The sequence below is a fragment of the Callorhinus ursinus genome, unplaced genomic scaffold (assembly GCF_003265705.2).
Source record: "Callorhinus ursinus isolate GAN/ISIS: 27379988/994484 unplaced genomic scaffold, GSC_fseal_2.0 scaffold3, whole genome shotgun sequence".
In the NCBI taxonomy this organism is placed as follows: Eukaryota; Metazoa; Chordata; class Mammalia; order Carnivora; family Otariidae; genus Callorhinus; species Callorhinus ursinus.
In genome coordinates, this window is record NW_027397065.1 from 13294065 (window position 1) to 13317970 (window position 23906).

Below are 23906 nucleotides of genomic sequence, written 5' to 3' on the forward strand. Positions count from 1 at the left end.
TGTGTGCTTAGTTCAGAGTCTGCTTAAGACTCTTTCTCCTCCTCCTTTCCCCATCCACCACCCCGCTCTCTCAATCTCTCTCTCTAAAATAAATAAATCTTTAAAAAAAGTGTAGGTTTCATCACACTGGCCTCCATAAGCAACTAAAATTAATATTGATTGAGGTCTATGTGGACTAATTGGTCTTCCCTAAACAAAATTCATCCAAAATGGAGTAAGAGAAAAGCAATGACTCAAATATAAAGTGGTTCTTTGCCTTGTATCCGGCACAAACGTGATATAGGTGTTTTCTAATGTCTCCCTCATCTGCAAGATATAAGAACTCCAGGCATCTTCCTAGCCATGGGTATTTGGACTCATTCTCAAGAAGGATCCCAATTCCCTGTCCTTCCCATCTCTCTGACTGACCCTTTGACTGGCAGGGCTTATTCTGTTGTTTGAATCCTGTGGTTCATCTTTGCTGATGAATAGCCTTAGCATCATTTCCATCTTGTCTAGACTAAAGCTCAAGGCAGCACATACTGTTTAACAGTTGAAAGAAATATCCTGAGATCAGACCTGTCCTAGGACGCTCTTCTAAACCTCCCAAGAGCCCAGAACTTGGCCTTATACCAAGCAACTATATTGTGCTTGCCCAGTGTCATAAGTCCACCAGTGAACCTGTTTATTTAACTTGGGTCTTTTCTCAAATGACTTCACAAAATGTTAGTAACTGAAAGTCAGGTTCAGAAAGAATTTATTCTTATGGTCTGATAGGCATTTTCAATGACAGAAACCTGATTACTGAAATATCTGTGTCTCTCCACCCTTTTTATTCAGCCATTGTTTAGAAGGCACCATATTTGACTCTAATGAAAATGTGAGGTACCAGTTTAGAGGCAGAACTGGCTCTTAGGAAGGACATGAGAATCACAAGGGGTCACCTGCTGTAGCTGCTTACTACTAGCTCTAAAAGGAATGAACTTAGTGTTTCACTAAGAAGAAAAGGCAAGAAAGAGCAGGAGGTGGAAATAAAGGATAGCATATCTTAACAAAAATGTTTTGGTGTAGCTAGTGAAGGAGAAAGATAAAGTTGACCCAACCATTAACATCAGGGACTGAGTCCTGCAAAATAACTACTGGCTGGATTATTACCTTCTTTCTTGTTACAATTGTAAATCAAATCCTGGGCTGGGTGGGTTCAGATACCTCTAACCTGTCCGGGTATGTGCTAATAATCAGAGTCCTCTTGCCTGTGTTGTACTCATATACCACAGCACCCCTGCAGCTAACCAGTAGAGGGTCAAGTTTTTGCTGAGTTCCCTTGTCAAGGGGGATGGTGGGTGCTGTTGTGGGCCTCCCAAGAGCTGCGTCTAAGGAGCAGGGTCTTCCATGGAGGCAGTCTGGTGGGGAAAGAGTCTGGCTTTGAAGCCTGATAGATCTGCAGTTTCCTGGTTGTGAGGGGACAGTGAAAAATGCCTAACATTGTGTAAAAGGGGCTCAATAAATGCTATCTGTAGGAAGAGAAGATACCAGGAGGGAAATCATAAGCACAAAGTGGGTGCTGGGGCAACAAACATATCAGCAGGGGAATTTAATTTAGGAAGTGATCAAAGAGGAAAGAAGGCTGAGAAAGGTTGACAGCTGTGGTTTTAGAGAAGGATGTGAACTTATTCATTTTTTTTTCTCTTGCATCAATCTTCCTGAAAGGTGGTAATCTTTGACTACCCATAATCTAGTCCCTTTCCACAAGTCAGCAAAAAGTAGTACTATAATGGACCTGGATCTTTCTAATTATGACTCTGACTCCCCCCATTTAACTGTTTATACTATTATAAATAATTTACTGTTTTGAGTCTTGGTTTTCTCATCTGTAAAGAGGGTGAGAAATACATGTCTTTTTCTCTGGGAGTTTCAAGGCTCAAATGCAGTAGTGTTTATCCATTTTATTTATCACAATTATTCATTCAACAAATACCCATTGTTTACGATGCACCAAGCATTGCTGTGGATGCGGGGGATATAGAAATGAACAATGCAGGATAACATCCCTGCTTTTATGGAACTTACATTTTAGCAGTAGGAGAAAGATAATAAAGAAATAAGCAAATAAATGTCTAATATGTCAGGTATCGACAATTGCTATGAAGAAAATACATAGCTAAAGGGATAGAATTACTGAAAAACTTTGTAAACTATGAAGAACTATACAAAATTAAAATTTTAGCCTATTTCAGATTTGATTGAATAATAGGATTAAGCTCAAGGTCTTTGACACTGGAGACTGTATTTGACTTTTTCATACAAGAGGAATTTCTGTTTTTGCTCATTACAAGATTGGCTTTTTTTTTAAAGGCCCCATTTTCCCACCTTTTCCTAAGTCCTTATATTGGCATGAGGCTTCTGGGAAATGACTCATACTCTTTCAAAGAGAGAGAAATTTAATTCAGCATCAGAAGTATCTAGGATTTGAGAGTCTCCTGAATCTTAATTCCAATCTTTATGTCTTTGGAAAGTTATTTTTCTTATATTGCCTAATCCCCATTTTGGAAAATAGGAGCAATCTTTCTTTTTTCTTTTTCTTTTCTTATCCTTTCTTTCTTTCATGTGAACTACTCAGAGCTTTAAAAAAAGAAAAAAAAAACAAGATTTTATTTATTTATTTGACAGAGCAAGAGAGGACAAGCAGGGGGAGCACTAGAGGGAGAGGGACCACTGAGCAGGGACCCTGGGCCGAAGGTGGGTGCTTAACCATCTGAGCCACCCAGGTGCCCTACTCAGTGCTTTATATTGTTTTTATGTCTGTTGAAGAGAGAATCATGTTATCTTTATAGGTGCTATGTATTGAATATTAATCTTCAATAGAGGTTACACTCAGTTCATTTTATGTAATTTCTTGATTAATGTTAAAAGCGTACTTCTCAAACATTTATGAATGTGCCTCTAAATAGAAGACATGTCTTGAATAGAAAGAATAGCAAGTCACTCTTATTCTTTCACCAGGGTGGATGCAAATACATTAAAAGTGAAGCTAGAAGCCAGTTGCAGATTTTATTTTCTCACAGAAACAGAGTACTCTCACCTAAAAGTCCAAGTACTACCAACTCCACCTGGAAGGATTGCTTCCATAGGATCTGAGTTAGTTGCCTTTGGGCATAAGGTAATGTAATGCGAATTAATTTAGATACTCACTCCATTAAGCTGGGCTACTTTTAAAATGGAACTCCCCTATGTTAAAATTCAGTAGTAACTGTTCATTATCTCTCATTCTAAGATGCTTTATTAAATGCTTTTTAGACAGTTTCTAGTTGCCACAAGGTAGGTGACCAACAGAAATATTTCCCAAGCTTATTTAGCAGTGACAAGACATTAACTTTTTTTCAAAGGTCAAGGAGGTGTTGATGGATGCATCGATGCTGTGAACAACTAGAGAAGTCTTCCTTCACTTGCTCCCCGGACTCAAAGAACAAATATTAAAAGAGTCAATAGAGTGTTTTATAAAAGGATGTGCCTTAAAGTCAGGGGCAGGATACGGACTATATTGTGACTTTGAAAATACCATGCTTTGCACCAATAATCAATATTATTAGCTTTAAATTGTCCTCCAAGCTTAAATCCAGGGACTTTTCTCTATGTTTGTTTCTCCAAAAATTTTTGATTTGTATGAAGTGGGGAAGACCCTTGCATTTTTATTTTTAAATACTGCTAAGAAGGCTAGAAATTAAGATAACATTGAGATCCTAAAACCTGAAATCCAATTTAATAGTCTCAGTATGAGTATGAGGGTGAATATTTTTTAAAGAACAGTTCATTATCACTTCCCTGTCTTCAATCTATTCTTTTTTTTTTTTTTAAGGGAAGTAAAGGTTTTATTTTTTTGCATTTTGTTAAAAGAAAATAAGGTTCTACATGATACAAACACCAAAGCAAACACTGATTTAATTAGGTATTTAAATATTTGCTGAAACATTATTTCTTTCTCAAATCCTACTTAAAAAAAAATCAATTACTTGCTTTGAAAAGTAGAAAGTTTTTTTAACGTTTGTGTGTGTCGTAATTTCCAGGATGAAACTTGCCTTTTTAAAACTGAGGATAAGAGACTAATGACCTGTTCCATTTTTTCTTTCATATTTTTCCTACCTTTCCTCTCCAGTTCTCAACAGGCTGTGTCTTTGTGCACCTGAAGGAAAAGACAAACACCTTTTTTTGAATAAAGCTGTCCTATACAACTTGCTGACATCAAGTGAGAGGAATTCTCTCAGGCATACTTTTTTTCCCCCATTTCCTCCCACTATCTTGACCAGAGGTCCTCTCTACACATACTCCAATCTCATAACCTGAAAAGAAAAAGAAAACATTGTTCCAGCTCATACTGGTTTGAAATAGGCCTTTGAGCCCTATTTACAGAGTCATTTCCATGACAATATCAAAGCCCTCAATTTCTATTGGTGTTATAAAGAGAAAAATCTCTCATTCAAGTGACCCTTCAGACCTGTATTTTTTCCAAGGTGTGAGATCAGATGTGAAATGAACCCATAAAGACAGTGGTTGGGAAAAACCAATAAGCACACCCTGGGATTCTTTCCTGGCCTGTTAAGGGTTCCATGTAACCCTCGGCTCTATTTGCATTAGTCCTCTGTTGAATGTAAGAATTACAGAAAGCACTTTAAATAAGGAAGTTGAAACTCTATCTACTTCTATTCTAGATTCTATTGAAAGTCTAGAGACATTTAATAAAATAAAATCACCTTTGTATAGGTAGTAGCACTTCCAAGAGTTTAAAAATTCAAATAATTGAGGAATTTACGTGATGAGTATTTAAAATGCAATCATATCTGTTGTCTCTTTAATACTGATGAAAGCTATCCTACAAAAGGAACTTCAGTATTTTCAGTAAACTTAAAAACAGGAAACCTTTTCATGGTGGGATTTTAAGTATTAATTCTGCTTTTAGCATTTTTCAAAACACTGAAGATAGTGAAATAAGACATAAATATGCTGAACTTTAAATCTTTTCACTTTTTCAAAAGCTGTTTTGAGTTTCTGATGGCATTTCAGTCCTTTTCTTATTTTGTGGGAAGGATTTTGGCTATTAAACCGCACAGTGAATCTGACCATTAAGAGCAAGAAAATCTTGGATGCACATTGAACTAATGCTATAAACTTTCTTATATGTCTTCAGTTGCTTTGGAGGAAATTACATGAGACAAGGGGGCTGGTTCCCTACCCACTCCCCTGCCATTTGTGAAGTAAAAAGTACCTTTGAACACAGAGTTTCATAATAATTACATAATTATTTTTGTTTTCTCATCAGTGCCAGCCTGCTACTGGTGAGGTACAGCAGTCTAAAAAGAAGTCATCTGAGAATGGAATTCTAACAACTTAAGAAATATTTCCTGCAGCCACCCCTCTTCTTTCCAATTTGCAAAAACCCATTTCAAAAATTTCTGAACAGTGACACTATTAAAAAAAGTAAACTACAGACCATTATCTCTGATGAACGTAGATGCAAAAATCCTCCACAAAATTCTAGCAAACTCAATCCAACAATACATTAAAAAAAAATCATTCTCCTCAATCAAATGGGATTTATCCCAGAGATGCAAGAGTGCTTCTATATTTACAAATCAAGCTATATCATACATCACATTAATAAGAGAAAGGATAAAAACCATATGATCATTTCAATGGATGCAGAAAAAGCATTTGACAAAGTACAACATCAATTCATGATAAAAACTGTCAACAGAGTAGATTTAGAGGGAACATACCTCAACATAATAAAGGCCAAAGATGAAAAACCCCAGCTAACATCATATTCAATGCAGAAAAACTGAGAGCTTTTCCTCTAAGATCAGGAACAAGACAAGGATGTCTGGTCTTACCCCTTTTATTCAACATAGTACTGGAAGTCCTAGCCACAGCAATCAGACAAGAAGAAGAAATAGTGCTTGCTTCTACAGCACATATACTAAAAAATTGGAATGATACAGGGAAGATTAGCATGGCCCCTGTGCATAGAAGATATACAAATTCGTGAAGTGTTCCATATTTTAAAAAAAATCAATCAATAAAAGGCATCCCAATTGGTAAGGAAGAAGTAAAACTTTATTTGCAGATGACATGATACTGTATATAGAAAATCCTAAAAATTCCACTAAAAAACTACTAGTACTGATAAATGAATTCAGGAAGGTCATAGGATACAAAATTAATATGCAGAAACTAGTTGCATTTCTGTGTACTAATAATGAAGTAGCAGAATGAGAAAATAGTAAAACAATCTCATTTACAGTTGCACTAAAAAGAACAAAATACTTGGGAATAAACTTAACCAAGGAGGTGAAAGACCTGCACTCCAAAAACTATAAAACACTGATGAAAGAAATTAAAGATAGCATAAACAAATGAGATATGTTCCATGCGCATGGGTTGGAAAAACAAATATTATTAAAATGTCCATTCTAGCCAAAGCAATCTACAAATTTAATACAATCCCTATCAAAATACCAACAGTATTTTTCACAGAACTAAAACAAATAATCCTAAAATTTATGTGGAAACAAATAACAAAACAAAACAAAACAAAAAAACCCAACCAAATAGCCAAAGCAGTCTTGAAAAAGAAAAACAAAGCTGGAGGTATCACAGTCCCAGGTTTTAAGATGTACTACAAAGCTGTAGTAATCAAAACAGTATGGTACTGGCACAAAAATAGACACATAAATCAATAGAATAGAATAGAGAGACCAGAAATAAACCCACACTTATATGGTCAATTAATCTATCACAAAGGAAGCAACAAGACACAATGGGGAAAATACAGTCTCTTTAACAAATGGTGTTGGGAAAACTGGACCACGTTCTATTACCATATATAATAATAAACTCAAAAAGGTATAAGGATCTAAATGTGAGACCTGAACTGTAAAATTCCTGGAAGAAAACATAGGCAGCAATCTTTTTGATATCAGCAACATTTTTCTAGATACGTCTCCTCAAGCAAGGGAAACAAAAGCAAAAATAAACTATTGGGCCTACACCAAAATAGAAAGCTTTTGCAGAGTGAAGGAAAGCATCAACAAAACAAAAAGACAACCTACTAAATGGGAGATGTTTGCAAATAATGTATCTAATAAGGGGTTAATATCCAAAATATACAAAGAATTTATACAACTCAGCAGCAAAAAACCCCAAATAATCCAATTAAAAATGGGCAGAAGGCACCTGGATGGCTTAGTTGGTTAAGTGGCTGACTCTTGATTTCAGCCCAGGGTCCTGGGATCCAGCCCTGTTGTCAGGCTCTGCATTCAGTGGGGAGCTGCGTGAGGATTCTCTCTCCCTCTCCCTCTGCTCCTCCCCCTGATCACTCTCTCTCAAATAAATAAATAAATCTTAAAAAAAAAAAAAACGGGCAGAGGACCTGAATAGACATTTTTCCAAACAAGGCATACAGATGGTCAACAGAAACATGAAAAGATAATCAACATCACTCGTCATAGGGGAAATGCAAATCAAAACCACAGTGAGATACTACCATACACCTGTCAGAATGGCTAGAATCAAAACCAACAAGAAATAATAAGTGTTGATGAGAATGTGGACAAAAAGGAATCCTTTTGCATTGTTGGTGGGAATGCTAGCTGGTGTAGCCACTGTGGGAAACAGTATGAAGATTCCTCAAAAAATCAAAAACAGAATTACCATATGATCCAGTAATTTCACTACTGGGTATTTACCCAAAGGAAACGAAAACACTAATTGAAAAGATATATGCACCTCTATGTTTATTCCAGCATTATTTACTATAGCAAACTATGGAAGCAGCCCAAGTGTCCATCGGTAGATGGAAGGATAAGGAAGATGTCGTATATATACACAGTGAAATATTACTCAGCCATAAAAAAGTGAAATCTTGCCATTTGCAAAAACATGGATGGACCTAGAGGGTATAATGCTAAGTGAAATAAGTCAATCAGAGAAAGACAAATACCATGTGATTTCACCTGTGTGTGGAATTTAAGAAACAAAGCAAATGAACAAAGAACAAAGGAGACAAACAAAAAAACCAGACCTTTACTATACAGAACAAACTGGTGGGAGGGAAGGTGAGTGGGGGTGTGGGTGAAATAGGGGGATTAAGAGTACATTTATTGTGATGAGCACTGAGCAATGGATAGAATTGTTGAATCATTAAATTGTACACCTGAAACTAATATAACACTGTATATTAATTATACTTGAATAAAAAAATTTCTGAGCAGTGATATAGCTGCACAGAATGAAGTGATAAAATAGTAATTCTATATAATCATGAGTAGATTAATATTAACTCCAAAGTCTATGTACTACTAAAATAATAAAACCTCTGCATTGTTTTATAATCTTCATATATATATATGTATATATATATATATATATATATATATACACTATCTCATTTTCCAAAGGACTAGGAAACTTTGGGTATATGACTATGTTACAAGGACAAGTAAAATACTATACTTGAAGACATGAGGCAAAATTCTTTGGCTTCCTCCATTTGAATGGCTTGGGCAGAGTTGACTTCTTGTGACTTGGTTTCTCTAAAAGCATGGATAAAGAGACCCTTGGCTAACAATCACAAGTGTTCAAAAGTCTCAAAGTTAAATTTTCCTGATAGTTGTAACTAGATGAGAATGAGGAAATATGGTAGATGAAGAATATTTTATAAAGTGAAGACATCTAAGGTTTTCTCTTAGAGCTAATTAGTAGACCTTTTCCCTTATGTCTGGTCTGAGCAGTTTTGTAGTCAATACCTTGGACTACAGAGCCCACTGTGTGGTAAGAAATTTTTCATTTTAGGTGTCATGTTCCATCTCACTGCTGTTACCATGCCACACTGCTTAATTTTGGAAATATGTTTTTATATTATTTTTTAAATCTTAGAGTATTTTGGGCATAGTGGGTACTTGTTAGAATTGATAACGATGGTCAATTTTTTGTCTTTCTATGTTATATATAAGATTTCTCAAAATATTTTAAATCTGCCTTGTGTTAAAAAAGGAGACTACTTTATTGGTGATCATAAGCTGAGTGTAGGAACACAGGTTTTGGAGTCAGGAATTTCAACCTTGGCTTTACTAAATATTCTTGGGTAAGTTATTTAACCTGACTCTCAGATTTCACATGTGTAAATTATAAATAATAATGCACAATTCTCAGTTTTTTCGAGACAAATGAAAAAATATGCCTAGTATAGTGCTGAATGTACAAGTGATTTATTATTTTTATTATTCTTAATAGAAGTAAGACCCTACAATATAATTTTGTTTAAAACCTTCTTTGAAGATTTTTTCTGAGTTGACTAGGGGCACCTGGGTGGCTGAGTCAGTTAAGCATCTTTGGCTCAGGTCATGATCTCAGGGTCCTGGGATCAGGCTCCCTGCTCCACGGGGAGTCTACTTGTCCTTCTCCCTCTGTCTCTGCCCTTCCCCCTGTTCATGCACTCACTCTCTCTCTCTCAAATAAAATAAAATAAAGTAAAATCTTTAAAAAAAATAAATTGAGTTGACTGAGTGGAATGATTAAATGGATTAAGTTTCCAAATTGTTTTGTTTCATGTAGATAAAATTAGTGATATTTTTGTCTTCTACTTCAAACATTGGTTCGATTTTTATCAGAATCCATGGGTAGTGGCTATTTTGGATATGTGTGAAAGAAATATAACCTACATTGTCTTTCTTTGTCTTAATTTAGCTTAAGCCTTCATTGTGCTATTTGGGTTTTACCTACCTTTCCGGGGTTATACACAAGTTTTGGGGGCTTACACAATGGTAGTGCACAAAGGTGGGAGTGGACAAACTCTCCCTTAGTAATTGGTACACACCAGTTGCTGCTTATAATTCTTTGGACAGAGATCAGGAAAAACTCCATTCTCCTTGCCAGATTCTAATTTAGTTGGTTATTTTCATAAAGCAATGAGTAGGTTAGGATTTTAGGAAACAGACATTAATTGGAAGAGTTTTTATAGCAATGCCTCTTTTATTTTCCATTGAAAATAAAATTAAAAATCAGATATATCAACACACTGGTTTCCCAGTGCTCTACTAATGAGGTTTCATGTTTTATTTTTTTGGTCTAAGCAACAAAGATGAATCTTTCCACATCCATATTATGCCTTGTCTTTAGGAAATGGACAAAAATTTCATTCAGAGTTAAGTTCAAGAAACACTGCTTCCTTTTGACAGTGAGGTGTACTGCATTTCTCTTTTATATCTGAGATGATTGACAGGGATGACATTTGTTAGAATGCCCCTTTTTTGTTTGGGGCAACCTTCCTCTATTCTGTAGTGGAAATATTACGAAGTAGCAAGCTGTGGTGCCTCATGAGCTATTCCTTCTGGCATTCTTGATCTTATGTGATCTTCTCCCATAATCAGTAGACTTGACCTGTGTAACCAATAGGATCTTGGGGGAAAGAAAAATGTACAATTTCTGAAGCTTGGTCATAAAAGATATTGTGGCTTCTGTCTTGTCTTCTCTTTAATCTCTCTCCCCAGGGAAGCCAGCCACCATGTTTTGAGAATTCTCAAGCAGCTCTGTGGAGGAGAGGAACTGAAGACAATTGCCAATAGCCAAGGTGAACTTGTTAGTCATGTGAATGAACCACCTTGGAATTCTTGACCTACAGAAACTGTGTGAGATAATAAATAATTATTATAATTTTAAGCCATTAAGTTTGGGAATAATTTGTTATTGCAACAATAGATAACTGATACACAGGTGTATAAAAATTCTTATGAATAGATGTAAAGGCTTTGTCAATAATCCCTTGCTTTTTTTTACTCCTTTTGTAATATATACAAATTATCTTTTGGGAATAAAATGGCTCAAGTTTTGTGGTCCTGCACTCTGCAAATGACAGTCCATCTTAGCCAAGTTCATTTTTTTTCTCCAGAAGAAAGATTTAATGCATGTCAAATGACCAAGAGTTTTAGTCAGCTGAGTCAAGATAGTCTAAAATTCTATTTGTGTCTACCTGGCTCTCTTAACTTCTCCATCTCTTTCTCTTACTTCTGTGCCAATCTTGGTGGAGTTGAGTGGGTGGGATACAGGAAAATTTTTGCTGTTTTGAGTCAAACTTTGGGAGTAAGGAAGCATGAGAGACTCTGGGTTTTCTGTATTCTCATCTGCTTAAATTCACCACAGTTATACCTTCTCTCTACAGGTCCTGGCCCCATCAGATCTTCTGTATAGGACCTTCCAAAAATCTCTATTATCACCAATTAGGGAACCTATTTCTAGTCTGTATGTGTGTGTGGTAGAGGTGGTAGGTGGAGGTGATAGATATGGGATCTTTCTTTCTTAATTCTTCTGAGTATTTTGTCTCTACCCCAGATATTGTCCATTTCAGTTCTTAGGCACTTGAAAACCATAGCCAGAAATACTATTAGACTTTTCTGGCTTTTGCTTTGTTTTACCCCTCCTCTCAGGCATCTTCTTTGTTTGAATGAAGGGAAGGGATGGAGGAAATGCTAGGGGAAAAAAAAGAACATATGTTAATATCTCAAAGACATGATGTGTGCTTGCTTTGGCAGCATATATACTAAAATTGGAATGATACAGAGAAGATTAGCATGGCCCCTGTGCAAGGATGACATGCAAATTCATGAAGTGTTCCATATTTTATAATAGTAAGGGACTTTAACACCCGCCTCACTGCAGTGGACAGATCATCTAAGCAGAAAATCAACAAGGAAAGAAGGGCTTTGATGACACACTGGACCAGATGGACTTCACAGATATATTCAAAGGACTCAATCCTAAAGCAACAGTCTACACATTCTTCTCAAGTGCACATGAAACACTCTCCAGAATAGATCACATACTGGGTCACAAATCAGGTCTCAACCAGTACCAAAAGATTGGGATTATTCGTTGCATATTTTCAGACCACAGTGCTTTGAAATTTGAACTCAATCACAAGAGGAAATTTGGAAAGAACTCAAATACAGGCTAAAGAGCATCCTGCTAAAGAATGAATGGGTCAACCAGGAAATTAAAGAAGAATTTAAAAAAAAAATTCATGGAAACAAATGAAAAATGAAAACACAACTGTTCAAAGTCTTTGGGATGCAGCAGAGGCAGTCCCAAAGGGAAGTACATAGCAATACAAGCCTTTCTGAAGGAACAAGAAAGTTCTCAAATATACAACCTAACCTTACACCTAAAGGAGCTAGAGAAAGAACAGCAAATAAAGCCTAAACCCAGCAGGAGAAGAGAATTAATAAAGATTAGAGCAGAAATCAGTGAAACAGAAACCAAATGAAACTAGGAGATGGTTCTTTGAAAGAATTAATAGGATTTGATAAACACCTGGGCAGACTTATCAAAAAGAAAAGAGAAATGACCCAAATAAATAAAATCGTGAATGAAAGAGGAGAGATCACAACCAACACCGAAGAAATAAAATTATAAGAACATATTAGGAGCAACTATATGCCAATAAATTAGGCAATCTGGAAGAAATAGATGCATTCCTAGAGATGTATAAACTACCAAAACTGAACCAGGAAGAAATAGAAAACCTGAACAGACCCATAGCCAGCAAGGAAATTGAAGCAGGTATCAAAAATCTCCCAATGAACAAGAGCCCAGGGCTGGATGGCTTCCCTGGGGAAATCTACCAAACACTTAATAAAGAATGAATACCTATTCTTCAGAAGCTCTTTCAAAAAACAGAAATGGGAGGAAAACTTCCCAACTCTTTCTATGAGGCCAGAATTACCTTGATCCCAAAACCAGACAAAGACCACACCACAAAGAATTACAGAGCAATATCTCTGATGAACATGGACACAAAAATTCTCACCAAGATACTAGCCAATAGGATCCAACAGTACATTAAAAGGATTATTCCCACCATGACCAAGTGGGATTTATTCCTCGGCTGCAAGGGTGGTTCAACATCTGCAAATCAATCAATGTGATACACTACATTAAAGAAAGGACAAGAACCATATGATCCTCTCAATAGACACAGAAAAAGCATTTGACAAAGTACACCATCCTTAAAAAAAAAAAGATTTTATTTAGTCATTTGAAAGAGACAAAGAAAGCACAAGCAGGGGGAGAGGCAGAGGGAGAGGGAGAAGCAGACTCCCAACTGAGCTGGGAGCCCAACGTGGGGCTTGATCCCAGGACCTGGAGATCATGACCTGAGCCAAAGGCAGATGCTTAACCATCTGAACCACCCAGGTGCCCCTACACCATCTTTTCTTGATTAAAACTCTTCATACTGTAGGGATAGCGGGAACATACCTCAATATCATAAAAGCCATCTATCAAAAGCCCACTGCAAATATCATTCTCAATGGTGAAAAACAGCTCTTCCCCTAAGGTCAGGAACACAGCAGGGATGTCCACTCTCACCACTGTTGTTCAACATAATACCAGAAGTCCTAGCCTCAGCAGTCAGACAACAAAAAGAAATAAAAGTCATCCAAATCAGCAAAGTCAGACTCTCACTCACTCACAGATGACATGAGACTCTATGTGGAAAATCCAAAAGACCACCCCAAAATTGCTAGAACTCAAACAGGAATTCAGCAAAGTGGCAGGATATAAAATCAATGCACAGAAATCAGTTGCATTCCATTACACCAATAATGAGACAAAAGAAAGAGAAATTAAGGAGTCAATCCCATTTACAATTACACCCAAAACCATAAGATACCTAGGAATAAACCTAACCAAAGAGGCGAAGGATCTATACTCAGAAAACTTTAGAACACTCATGAAAGGAATTGTGGAAGACACAAAGAAATGGGAAAACATTCCATGGATTGGAAGAACCAATATTGTTAAAATGTCTATGCTACCTAAAGCAATCTATATATTCAGTGCAATCCCTATCAAAATACCATTAACGTTTTTCACAGAGCTGGAACAAATAATCCTAAAATTTGTATGGAACTAGAAAAGACCCCGAATAGCCAAAGGAATGTTGAAAAAGAAAACCAAAACTGGTGGCATCACAATTTCAGACTTCAGACTTCAAGCTCTTATTACAAAGCTGTAATCATCAAGACAGTATGGTACTGGTACAAAAACAGACACATAGATCATTGGAACAGATCAATGGAACCCAGAAATGGACCCTCAACTCTATGGTCTACTAATCTTCAGCAAAGCAGGAAAGAATATCCAATGGAAAAAGGACAGTCTCTTCAACAAATGGTGTTGGGAAAGTTGGACAGAGAATGAAACTGGACCATTTCCTTACAAGATACACAAAAATAGACTCAAAATGGGTGAATGACCTAAATGTGGGATAGGAACCCATCAAAATCCTAGAAGAGAATACAGGTAGCATCCTCTTTGTCCTCAACTGCAGCACCTCTTGCTAGACATGTCTTCAAAGGCAAGGGAAACAAAGGCAAAAATGAACTATCGGGACTTCATCAAAATAAAAAGCTTTTGCACAGCAAAGGAAACGTTCGACAAAACCAAAAGACAACGAACAGAATGCGAGAAGATAAGGGTGCCTGGGTGGCTCAGTGGTTAAGCGTCTGCCTTCGGCTCAGGTCATGATCTCAGGGTCCTGGGATCGAGCCCTGCATCGGGCTCCCTGCTCCGCGGGAAGCCTGCTTCTCCTTCTCCCACTCCCCCTGCTTGTGTTCCCTCTCTCGCTGTCTCTCTGTCAAATAAATAAATAAATTAAATCCTTAAAAAAAAAAAAAAGAATGGGAGAAGATATTTGCAAATGACAAATCAGATAAAGTACTAGTATCCAAAATCTATAAAGAACGTCTCAAGGTCAACACCCAAAGAACAAAAAATCCAATCAAGAAATGGGCAGAAGATATGAACAGACATTTCTGCAAAGAAGACATCCAAATGGCCAACAGACACGTGAAAAAATGTTCCACATCACTCGGCATCAGTGATTCAAATCAAAACCACAATGAGATACCTCCTCATACCTCAGAATGGCTAAAATTAACAAGTCAGGAAACGACAGATGTTGGTAGGGATGCGGAGAAAGGGGAACCCCCCTACACTGTTGGTGGGAATGCAAGCTGGTGAGCCACTCTGGAAAACAATATGGAGGTTCCTCAAAAAGTTGAAAATAGAGCTACCCTACCACCCAGCAATTGCACTACTAGGAATTTACCACAGACACAAATGTAATGATTCCAAGGGACACTTGCATCCCTGTGTTTACAGCAGCAATGTACACAATAGCCAATCTATGGAAACAGTGCAAATGTCTATCGACAGATGAATGGATGAAGATGTGGTATATATATACAAAGGAATACTACTCAGCCATCAAAAAAAATGAAATCTTGCCATTTGCAATGACATGGGTGGAACTAAAGGGTATTATGTAAGTGAAATAAGTCAATCAGAGAAAGACAATTATATGATCTCACTCATGTGAGATTTAGGAAACAAAATAGAGGATCATAGGGGAAGGGAGGAAAAAAAAAACAAGATGAAATCAGAGAGGGAGACAAACTATTGGAGAATCTTAACCACAGGAAACAAACTGAGGGTTGTTTGAGGGGAGGGTGTTGGGGGCTGAGGTAACTGGGTGATGGACATTAAGGAGGGCATGGGATGTAATGAGCACCGGCTATTATATAAGGCTGATGAATTACTGACCTCTACCTCTGAAACTAATAATATATTATATGTTAATTAATTGAATTTAAATTTAAAAGCAAAAAGGAAAAAAAAAGAAACTGCAGGCATAGCATGTATAGATGAATTTGACTCTTTAGGTTTGGGTGAGACTCTGTTTGGATGATGTGCCATTTAGGGCACAGCAGCCTCAGCTGTGTACCATCTATTCCTCAGTCAGTCAGGGCCCAGTCAGGAGACAGAAAACACCACCAGTCATTGGAGAGAACTTGTTTTATTTTACTTTTTTCTAAGCCCATTCTGAAATAATTTTAGACTTTTAGTTTCAAAATTCATCCAGAGAATTCCCATATACCCTTCACCCAGCTTTCCCTAACATTAGCATCCTACATAACCATAGCCACAATACAATGGTCTAAACCAGGAAATGAATATTGATATAATACCATTCACCACACTACAGACTTTGTTGTAATTTCCATTTATCCCACTGATGTCCTTTTTCTGGTCCAGGCTCCAAACTAGGATCCCACATTTCGTTTAGTTTCCATGTTTCCTCAATTTCCTTTGTCTTTCATGACCCTGGCACTTGAAGAGTACTATCCAGTTACTTTTCAGGAATATCTTTCTATTGGGGAACCTGGGTGGCTCAGTTGGTTAAGTGTCCAACTCTTGGTTTCAGCTCAGGTCATGATGTCAGGGTCTTGAGATCGTGTCCCGAGGTGGGCTCCATGCTCAGCGGGGAGTCTGCTTCTCTCCCTCTCTCTCTGCCCTTCCCCCGACTTGTGCACCCTCATGTGGATGGGCATGCTCTCTCTCTCTCTCTCTCTCTAAAATAAATAAATAAATCTTGAAAAAAAGATATGCTAACCCACAGCAATTCATACTGGGGTTTCAAGTTTTACCCGAATTTTTCCTTAAAATTATATGTGAATAAAAGTTATCTGAAGGTGGGAGTAAACAGAGGGAATGAAGTTTAAGAAAAGCTGAGATACTTCTATGGGTCCTGCCTGTTTTAGAAAACTTGAAACATTCATTCCTAAGACTGCCACAAATAAAAAGTATTAGTATAATTTAGGTACATTTTAATATTACAATAACTATTGAATTCCGTTAGACATTTTACAAAAGTAGGCAAACTAGTTCTTGGTATTACCTGTTGAATGGGCAGACCAGTGGTCTTATGCAACGTATTACATAGAGAGCTGTTAAAAATGCAGGTCCTCGAGCTCCGCCCCAGCAATTCTGATTCAGATCAAATTGTCTATTTCATTTAAGGGTGTGGTGGTGCTTGCTTCGGCAGCACATATACTAAAATTGGAATGATACAGAGAAGATTAGCATGGCCCTTGTGCAAGGATGACATGCAAATTCACTTAAGGGTGTGGTCACTTTTATTCCTCAAGTTATGTATTCATTTATTGACTAATAGGCTAATTTTCCTCAGAAGATAATTCTGTTGCCTTTGGCATTAATAAAGGCAGGAGAAAATGATTATTAACAAAAAGAATTTAAGTAGTTTGTACAGCTCTAAACAATTTACAAAGTACTGTCAAAGGACAGTCAACACAGAAGAAGTGGAGTCAAGGAGTGGAGAGACACATAGGATTACAATGACACCATCTATTTGCCTAAAGCCAGTATACCCCTGGACTATTCATTTACATGAAACAATAAATCCCTTTTTTTTTTAATTAAGCTAGGTTGAACTGGGTTTTCTGACATATTAACTAAAAGAATCTCAACTGATAACAATTCCCCACAAATAGTTGTTGAATATATGCTTGAGTGAAAGATAGAAGTATACAGTAGCCAACACCTCCTGACATTTTTCTTTGGGTAAGAAACATTTTTGTTGTGTAGCACAGTTCCAGTGGCTACCATTTATGTGGAATATAATATTAATGGTGCTCTCCAGGATGTGGGCAACAAGGCAGCCCTGAGGGAAGATGATTGTGGGGTGAGAGGGAATCTCGTTCTTAGTGCTGCATCATTGATATCCTGGAGTCCCACTTCCCAAAAGTGGGCAGACCACGTTCTCTATGTTCCCTTGTGTTATGGATCCATTACTCTTCAGCAGTTCCATCCAGTTTTTTCTTCTATTAGGAGAAAGCCAGAAGCATTTAATTTGGCTGTGCTAAATAGTATTTAGAATATGTGTAGTCCTTAAGCTTAGGCCTCATTATCATGTACTTATAAATGATTATTATTTTTATTAAAAGTTTTATTCTATTGAAGTACTCATTTTACTGAACCAACCTATGTTGACTCAGGCTTTATAATGTATTGGTCTGTAAAATGTTCAAGTAGTCACAACTTTTAAAAAAAACTGGGGGAGTTCTTGCTCTATATCCATGCATTGACTTGAATTGAATCTTTCTTCCTTTTTTTTTTTCATTTGTATAGCTAGCTTCTTTGTACACTCACTTACTTAGTGGTTTGAAGAAATACAAGGAAGAGAGCATGTAGAAGAAAACTGACCTCTTGTTCCCATTTTAAAAATTTAGCAGTATGCTTCCTTAACAGGGCTTACCTCAGGGATTATTTTAGTTTTCTCCTGAAATTCTGTGACTCTCTTGCATTTAAGTGGCTCCTTTTGTTCAACTGGCATAGGTCCAGCTGAACCAGTTCTCAATGTCCAGGAAGTTGAGAAAAATCTGATTTGTTTTTCCCTATCTGCTAAGAAGGAACACATGTTGCTATGTACAAAAGGAAATGGCCAGTCTCTGAAAATTTCCCTTTGCAGTGTCTAATAGAATAATGTACAAGCATTTTTGTTGAAAATATTTTATCTTGTAATGTTTTTGCAAGCGGCCAAACCTAAGCAATATGTTTTATACACTTTCTCATTTAAAAAAATTAAGTCATCATTCAAGACTGTCAGTTTTACATTGAACTTTTATAACCACCAGGCTTTGGAAGGGTGACCCTACTCTGTATGACAGAAGAAGGTAAACAGTTCTAGGTAGCAGCCAGCATAGATACCTTCTTGCCTGGACTTATTTTCATAACTGTAGAAATTTTTCATTTCCATAACTTTTCCTTAAGATTTCAGAAATAGAGGGAGAGCAAGGCATAAAATATTTATCTGCTTATGACACCTGACCATAGCTGCTGGGTACATGAGCATCCCCAGAAGAAATCTTCATCAGTTAATAGGGAAACATTCCCCAATGTTATGTTTCTCTATTTGTGAAACATTCACTACTAAGTGAAAAGATACTTCCTGATGTCTTTTACTATGATGAATACTGAAGCAAGCAAACTATAGATAGAAACTTCCAATAATAGACTCAAATGCATAATGGAGAGATAGACGATGATACATGATAGATGATAGATAGATAGATAGATAGATAGATAGATAGATAGATAGATAGATGATAGATGATAGATAGATAATTTTATTTTTAGGAAGAAAAAGAATTGTCATCTTGAATAGCCGTATTTAATATAATAGTGCTTTTTATATCTCTCTTTTGAATTTAACACCCACCATGGAGATGTAGTAAAAATGAACTACTGCTTTTGTGCCTGAGTAGGATAAGCTGATTTTGGAAGAGGAGGCATGCTGGACTTTGGGAATGATGGAAGAGTAGTACAATACAACATTCTGAACCAGTGGGCCCACTGAGGACGTTATGCCTTTGGTATTACTCAATTCATTCATAAGTATGATTTAATAATGACATTGACAATGGTAAAGAAAAGTATTTTGTCATTAATTTGAAGACAAGATTTCTGGTTCCCAAAGTGAAATAGGAACGAACAAACTCTAAAAGCCCAGAAGAAATCTGGAACAAATAGTAAGGGTTAGTCCCTTATCATTCCACAGAATCAGGGTGTATGAAATCTTCACTAATGTAGTCATCTCTGAATATTTTAGTCTAGGAAACCAAAGCATGATACTATCAAGCTAAGAGATTCATTCAGTTTGGGATTATTTCTTTCAGACAACATAACTGGAGCCTTTATTTGCAATTGCTCCTACTTGTCAAAAATAATGGAAACTGGGAAAAAAAATTAATGAAATCAGAGCAATAGAAAAAGTCCCAGAAGTAATGTCACATAAGGCAGATGTTAATTTTAAAATATTAAAAGTGGAAAAAAATATAAAACTATATTTGCAGTAATATACCCAAATTTTGCATATAATAAAGCATCTCATATAAACCACGCACACAGAGTAAAACAGTTGAAAGGTTGTAAGTGTTAACAATGGTTATGTCTAAATAGTGGTCTTATAGAAGATTTTAAAACTCCTCTTTGTATTTTACTATATTTTTCACACTTTCTATCAAGAACAGTTGTTACTTTTTATTTTATTTTTTTTAAAGATTTTATTTATTTATTAGAGAGAGACACAGCGAGAGAGGGAACACAAGCAGGGGGAGTGGGAGAGGGAGAAGCAGGCTTCCTGTGGAGCAGGGAGCCCAATGTGGGGCTGGATCCCAGGACCCTAGGATCATGACCTGAGCCGAAGGCAGATGCTTAACAACTGAGCCACCCAGGTGCCCCCAGTTGTTACTTTTTAATTAGAGAGAAAATAAATGCTTTAAAATGTCTAAAGCTTTATACAAAATTTAATTTTTTAAATTTTTTAAGTTTTTTACATGAAATTTTAGAATAGTATTTCCTATTGAAGAGAAGCCATGTTGTTTTAAGTGTAAAAACTACTCAACATACAAAACTCTAACTGAATTGCAGAGCCTACATTATAGCATTTTCTTCTACAGGGCTTGCTACATTTTCTGGTTTGGTTAGATCCACTTTTATTTCTCCATAACAAAATTTTTCCACTTGAAACAGTACAGTATCTCTGCCTTTGCTGGTACCTTCTCTTCTCTCTTAGAATCCATGTCTATAAAGTCCTTTTTAATATGTGTCATAAACTGTCTCCCTTCAGGAAATCTTTTCTTATTAAACGTGTCCTAGGTTGATTGCTTTTTAATGTAAATCTTCAGCTAATGTGCATTTGTTTTTAAGATAGTAGTTTGTGGTTGTTGTCACATAGCTTTATATATAATTCTTTGTAATTTACTTTCTGTTGAAGCATTCTTCTGTGTCTAGAGGATAAATTCTCAGGGTACAGAGGCTAGAGCTTTGCTATGTTTGTTTCCTGCAAAACAACTGGAATAGTGAATCTATACTAATCAAGCAGCTGAAAATATACAGTGACATGTGAACCAAGAATCCTATGAGAAAAATTATGAACAGAGGTAATTAGGTAAAATTCTGAACCCTTGGCTGCTGGTTGAATCAAATCTCTCTTGATGGTGTTTGATCAGGTATGCTGGTTATATCCAAACTATTTCAATAATGTGGGTGTGGATGAAAATGTGTCTTTGCTATCTGTTCCTCATTTTGCATTATGGACTGACTGGTTTTCAGAGACAGGAACCCTAGGATGTTGACCCAGCTTCAGATTCCCTAGCAGCTTACTGACCACTCTCTTAGACTTAACTGATAATTTTTTATTATTCCCCTACACTGGATAGTGTTTGGTAATTGGATGTTGTGTAATTTTGAATTATTTTTATGTCTTCTGGGGTCAGTTCTAAAATCACACAGTCATAGCAACCAGAGAATTATTTACAATCTTAGAAAGTCTTTATAAATGCACAGGCTGAAAGTTAGTTTTGTCCTTATTGTTGCTGTTTGTACATATTTAGACAGCTTTCTTTTTCAGTAAGTCCTTTATGAAATGTGTCATTTGACAAAGGGTCGTATTAGAAAGTTTAGAGCAGGGAGTTAACATGGCCAGATGCTTATTCTTTCCAGGAATATTAGTTTTTAGAAAGGGAGATTCGGGGAGCAACTGCTTTATATAAAAGAACAATCTGAGGGAAAAATTGGGGGAGTAGGGTAGAAAGCTACCTAATAGACAATTTCTTATCTCTACTGTAAGGTTTTTCTCCACATCCAACCAGATGGACTTGTGCTTATGTCTCGTGGATTTGCTGCTGTTGTGGCATTCTGCTGGCAGCGAGGGAGAGGACTGGAGTAATGCCTATGTTTATCTCATCCAGCTTCATGTTTGATGTGAAACATCATTCTTGGGATGACATTTTACAGGAGCTGCACTAGCTGCTGGCCTATCCTTACACTCTCTCTCCTGCTGTTAACTGAGCAGGAGGATAACCTAGAACAGTGGGAATTCAAAACATGTTCTGTGCCAGTGACAGAAGAGCCAAGGATGGACCAGGCTTAGGTAGTCTGAGATAAGCTATCTTATTTTTGTTTCGTTTTGTGCTTTCCCCCCTTTTTCTTGAGCTGTGGTATGGCCATGCCAGGCTTCTAAGTCGTTAAAATCCTAGTAGGCACAAGGAAACATTTCTCCTCAGTTTATTTTGCCTCCCATAGAAGTCTTGGGAGCACTGTTTGCCGAAGAGTTTCCAAATATAAAGCTTGTAAGCAAGTTAGAAATTACCGGAGTTGATCTTGTACGGTACTTTCTGTGGTGAGTGTGCCTGTGTCCTTGGAGAACAGAGAGATGAAGAAGCATCTGGTTCATATCCATTTCACTCCACCTAGACTCTAGTCCTACCCCAATATATAGATGTTGTGTTGTCGCATTTTATCTGCTGGATGTGAAATAGAAATCTAGCCACAGCTTAAGCACATGCATCCAGCATGTTTGCTGGATGATCCTAGGCCTACTGGCATCTTTTGCAACTCATCTCAGACTTGTTCCGAAACCTAGCTTCTCTGTATCAGTGAGGTAAAACGAGCAAATGACCATTTGCAGAGAAGGGATGGAAACAATCCACAATGCAGAAGCCTGGGCTCAGAATATTGCCTTCCTCCTCTTTTGGCTCTAAGTCTGGTCCTTTCACTTGCTGCTTGGTGAGAGAATTGCTTGTACCTGAGTAATGCAGACCTTGCATGCCAGGAAATCCTATAAATTCATCTATGTCTCAAATTGCTATTTGGCAGTCTTTGTTTCTCATTGTCTAACACAGGATAAGTGTGATTGCTCACCCAAATGGTGGAGACAGGATTGTGAATGCAGGAAGGATGTTTGACTTCATTTCTCATTGTTAAAGTAATTATACCTACTTCTGTGGATTTTTTGTGAAGTTCAAATAAATTAATACAAATAAAGTGACAGTGCCTGGCACATGGTAAAGATTAGCTATTATTATTAATTCTGTCATGTAGGGATATTAACATCATTTTCCAGTGTCTGAGGACAAATCCAAACTGTACCTGACAAATATACAGACTTCTGGCAACCACTGGCTATGGGTTGAATGATAAGAAACTTTGGAAGTAGACTTTCAAGACTTCTAAAATTGAAATTTAAACAAATAACAGTTTTAATGCCAAATACTTGAACAAAGGGTCCAGGTATTAGCTCCTTTAAATAATTTCAGTCAGGGAGAAGATTTTTGTGAAAAATGCAAAGTTCTTGGGACCCTAAGGTAAGGATGTGCATGTGTGTGTGTGTGTGTGTGTGTGTGTGTGTGTGTGTGTGTGTCAAAAATGAAAGGCAGAACAGAGAATTCTCATTTTTATAGTAAGGCCTTTTAATTTGCCAAATGATTCAGTATCTGGGATCAAATTAACAAGGCACTGAAAAGGAAGGCAGGGTAAAAAGACTGAAATATTCTAATAAAGTCACTTGAAAGTGGTTGGCCTTGGCTCCCAGTAGCATATTGAAATGCTTGGGAGAACAAATCACTATGTCGGGAAACATCAAAATTTTCTGCTCGTTGGTAAAGTTGTACTTCGTGCCTGCCCAGTCCCCATGCCCCTGTTGGCCAGGAGCATCCTGCCTGCTCCACCGCACACTAGTTACTGCTTTGTTGGCACATGCACGTTTCATAAAACACTACTGCCAGGAACACTGGGTGAAAGACTCTGATACGAAGTCATATTATAACCAGCAGTTCACATGTACATTCACAGCACATAGTTTAATGGAAAACTTGCCTACATAAGACTGTGCTTTATAATTTCAATTCTACATGAATTTTAAGGTTAATTTTCTCCCTACCTCTCGCTTGATGAGTACTTGCTTGGAAACCTAGAGCCAGATGTCTCTTGACATGCCTCAAGATGTCACCGTAGAGAATTGGTCCAAGGGTTGGTTACTCCTTTGTTGTGTTTCTCAAGACCCACTGATTTTGTTTTCTGTCCCCTTGATGAGCAATTAATTAACTTAGATTAGCTTTTCATAAAAGAAGCACTGCCTCATCTATTGAAGGAATGCCTCAGGAGTATTCCATCCCAACACCAGGACTATCAAAACAAGAAAGATAAGAAACCTATTTTCAAAGGGAAACGCTTGCTCC

General features: G+C 37.0%; 1 long non-coding RNA gene and 3 other non-coding genes across 4 annotated transcripts in view; all 4 read left to right on the top strand.

The window, feature by feature from the left end:
• LOC141371358 (uncharacterized) overlaps positions 1 to 5537 on the top strand; it is a 39885-nt gene extending 34348 nt beyond the window's left edge. The window contains exons 4-5 of the long non-coding RNA XR_012376258.1: positions 2983 to 3139; positions 5294 to 5537. This is a non-coding gene — a long non-coding RNA (uncharacterized lncRNA). The remainder of the gene's footprint in view (positions 1 to 2982; positions 3140 to 5293) is intronic.
• Positions 5538 to 5926: 389 nt separating this feature from the next.
• On the top strand, positions 5927 to 6035 carry LOC112820471 (U6 spliceosomal RNA). The gene has a single exon (XR_003207143.1). It is a non-coding gene; the product is annotated as a U6 spliceosomal RNA (small nuclear RNA).
• Positions 6036 to 11542: 5507 nt separating this feature from the next.
• Positions 11543 to 11649, top strand: LOC112820559 (U6 spliceosomal RNA). Its single transcript, XR_003207192.1, has one exon. It is a non-coding gene; the product is annotated as a U6 spliceosomal RNA (small nuclear RNA).
• A 5247-nt stretch (positions 11650 to 16896) lies between these two features.
• LOC112820465 (U6 spliceosomal RNA) lies at positions 16897 to 17005 on the top strand. The gene has a single exon (XR_003207139.1). It is a non-coding gene; the product is annotated as a U6 spliceosomal RNA (small nuclear RNA).
• Positions 17006 to 23906: the final 6901 nt, after the last annotated feature.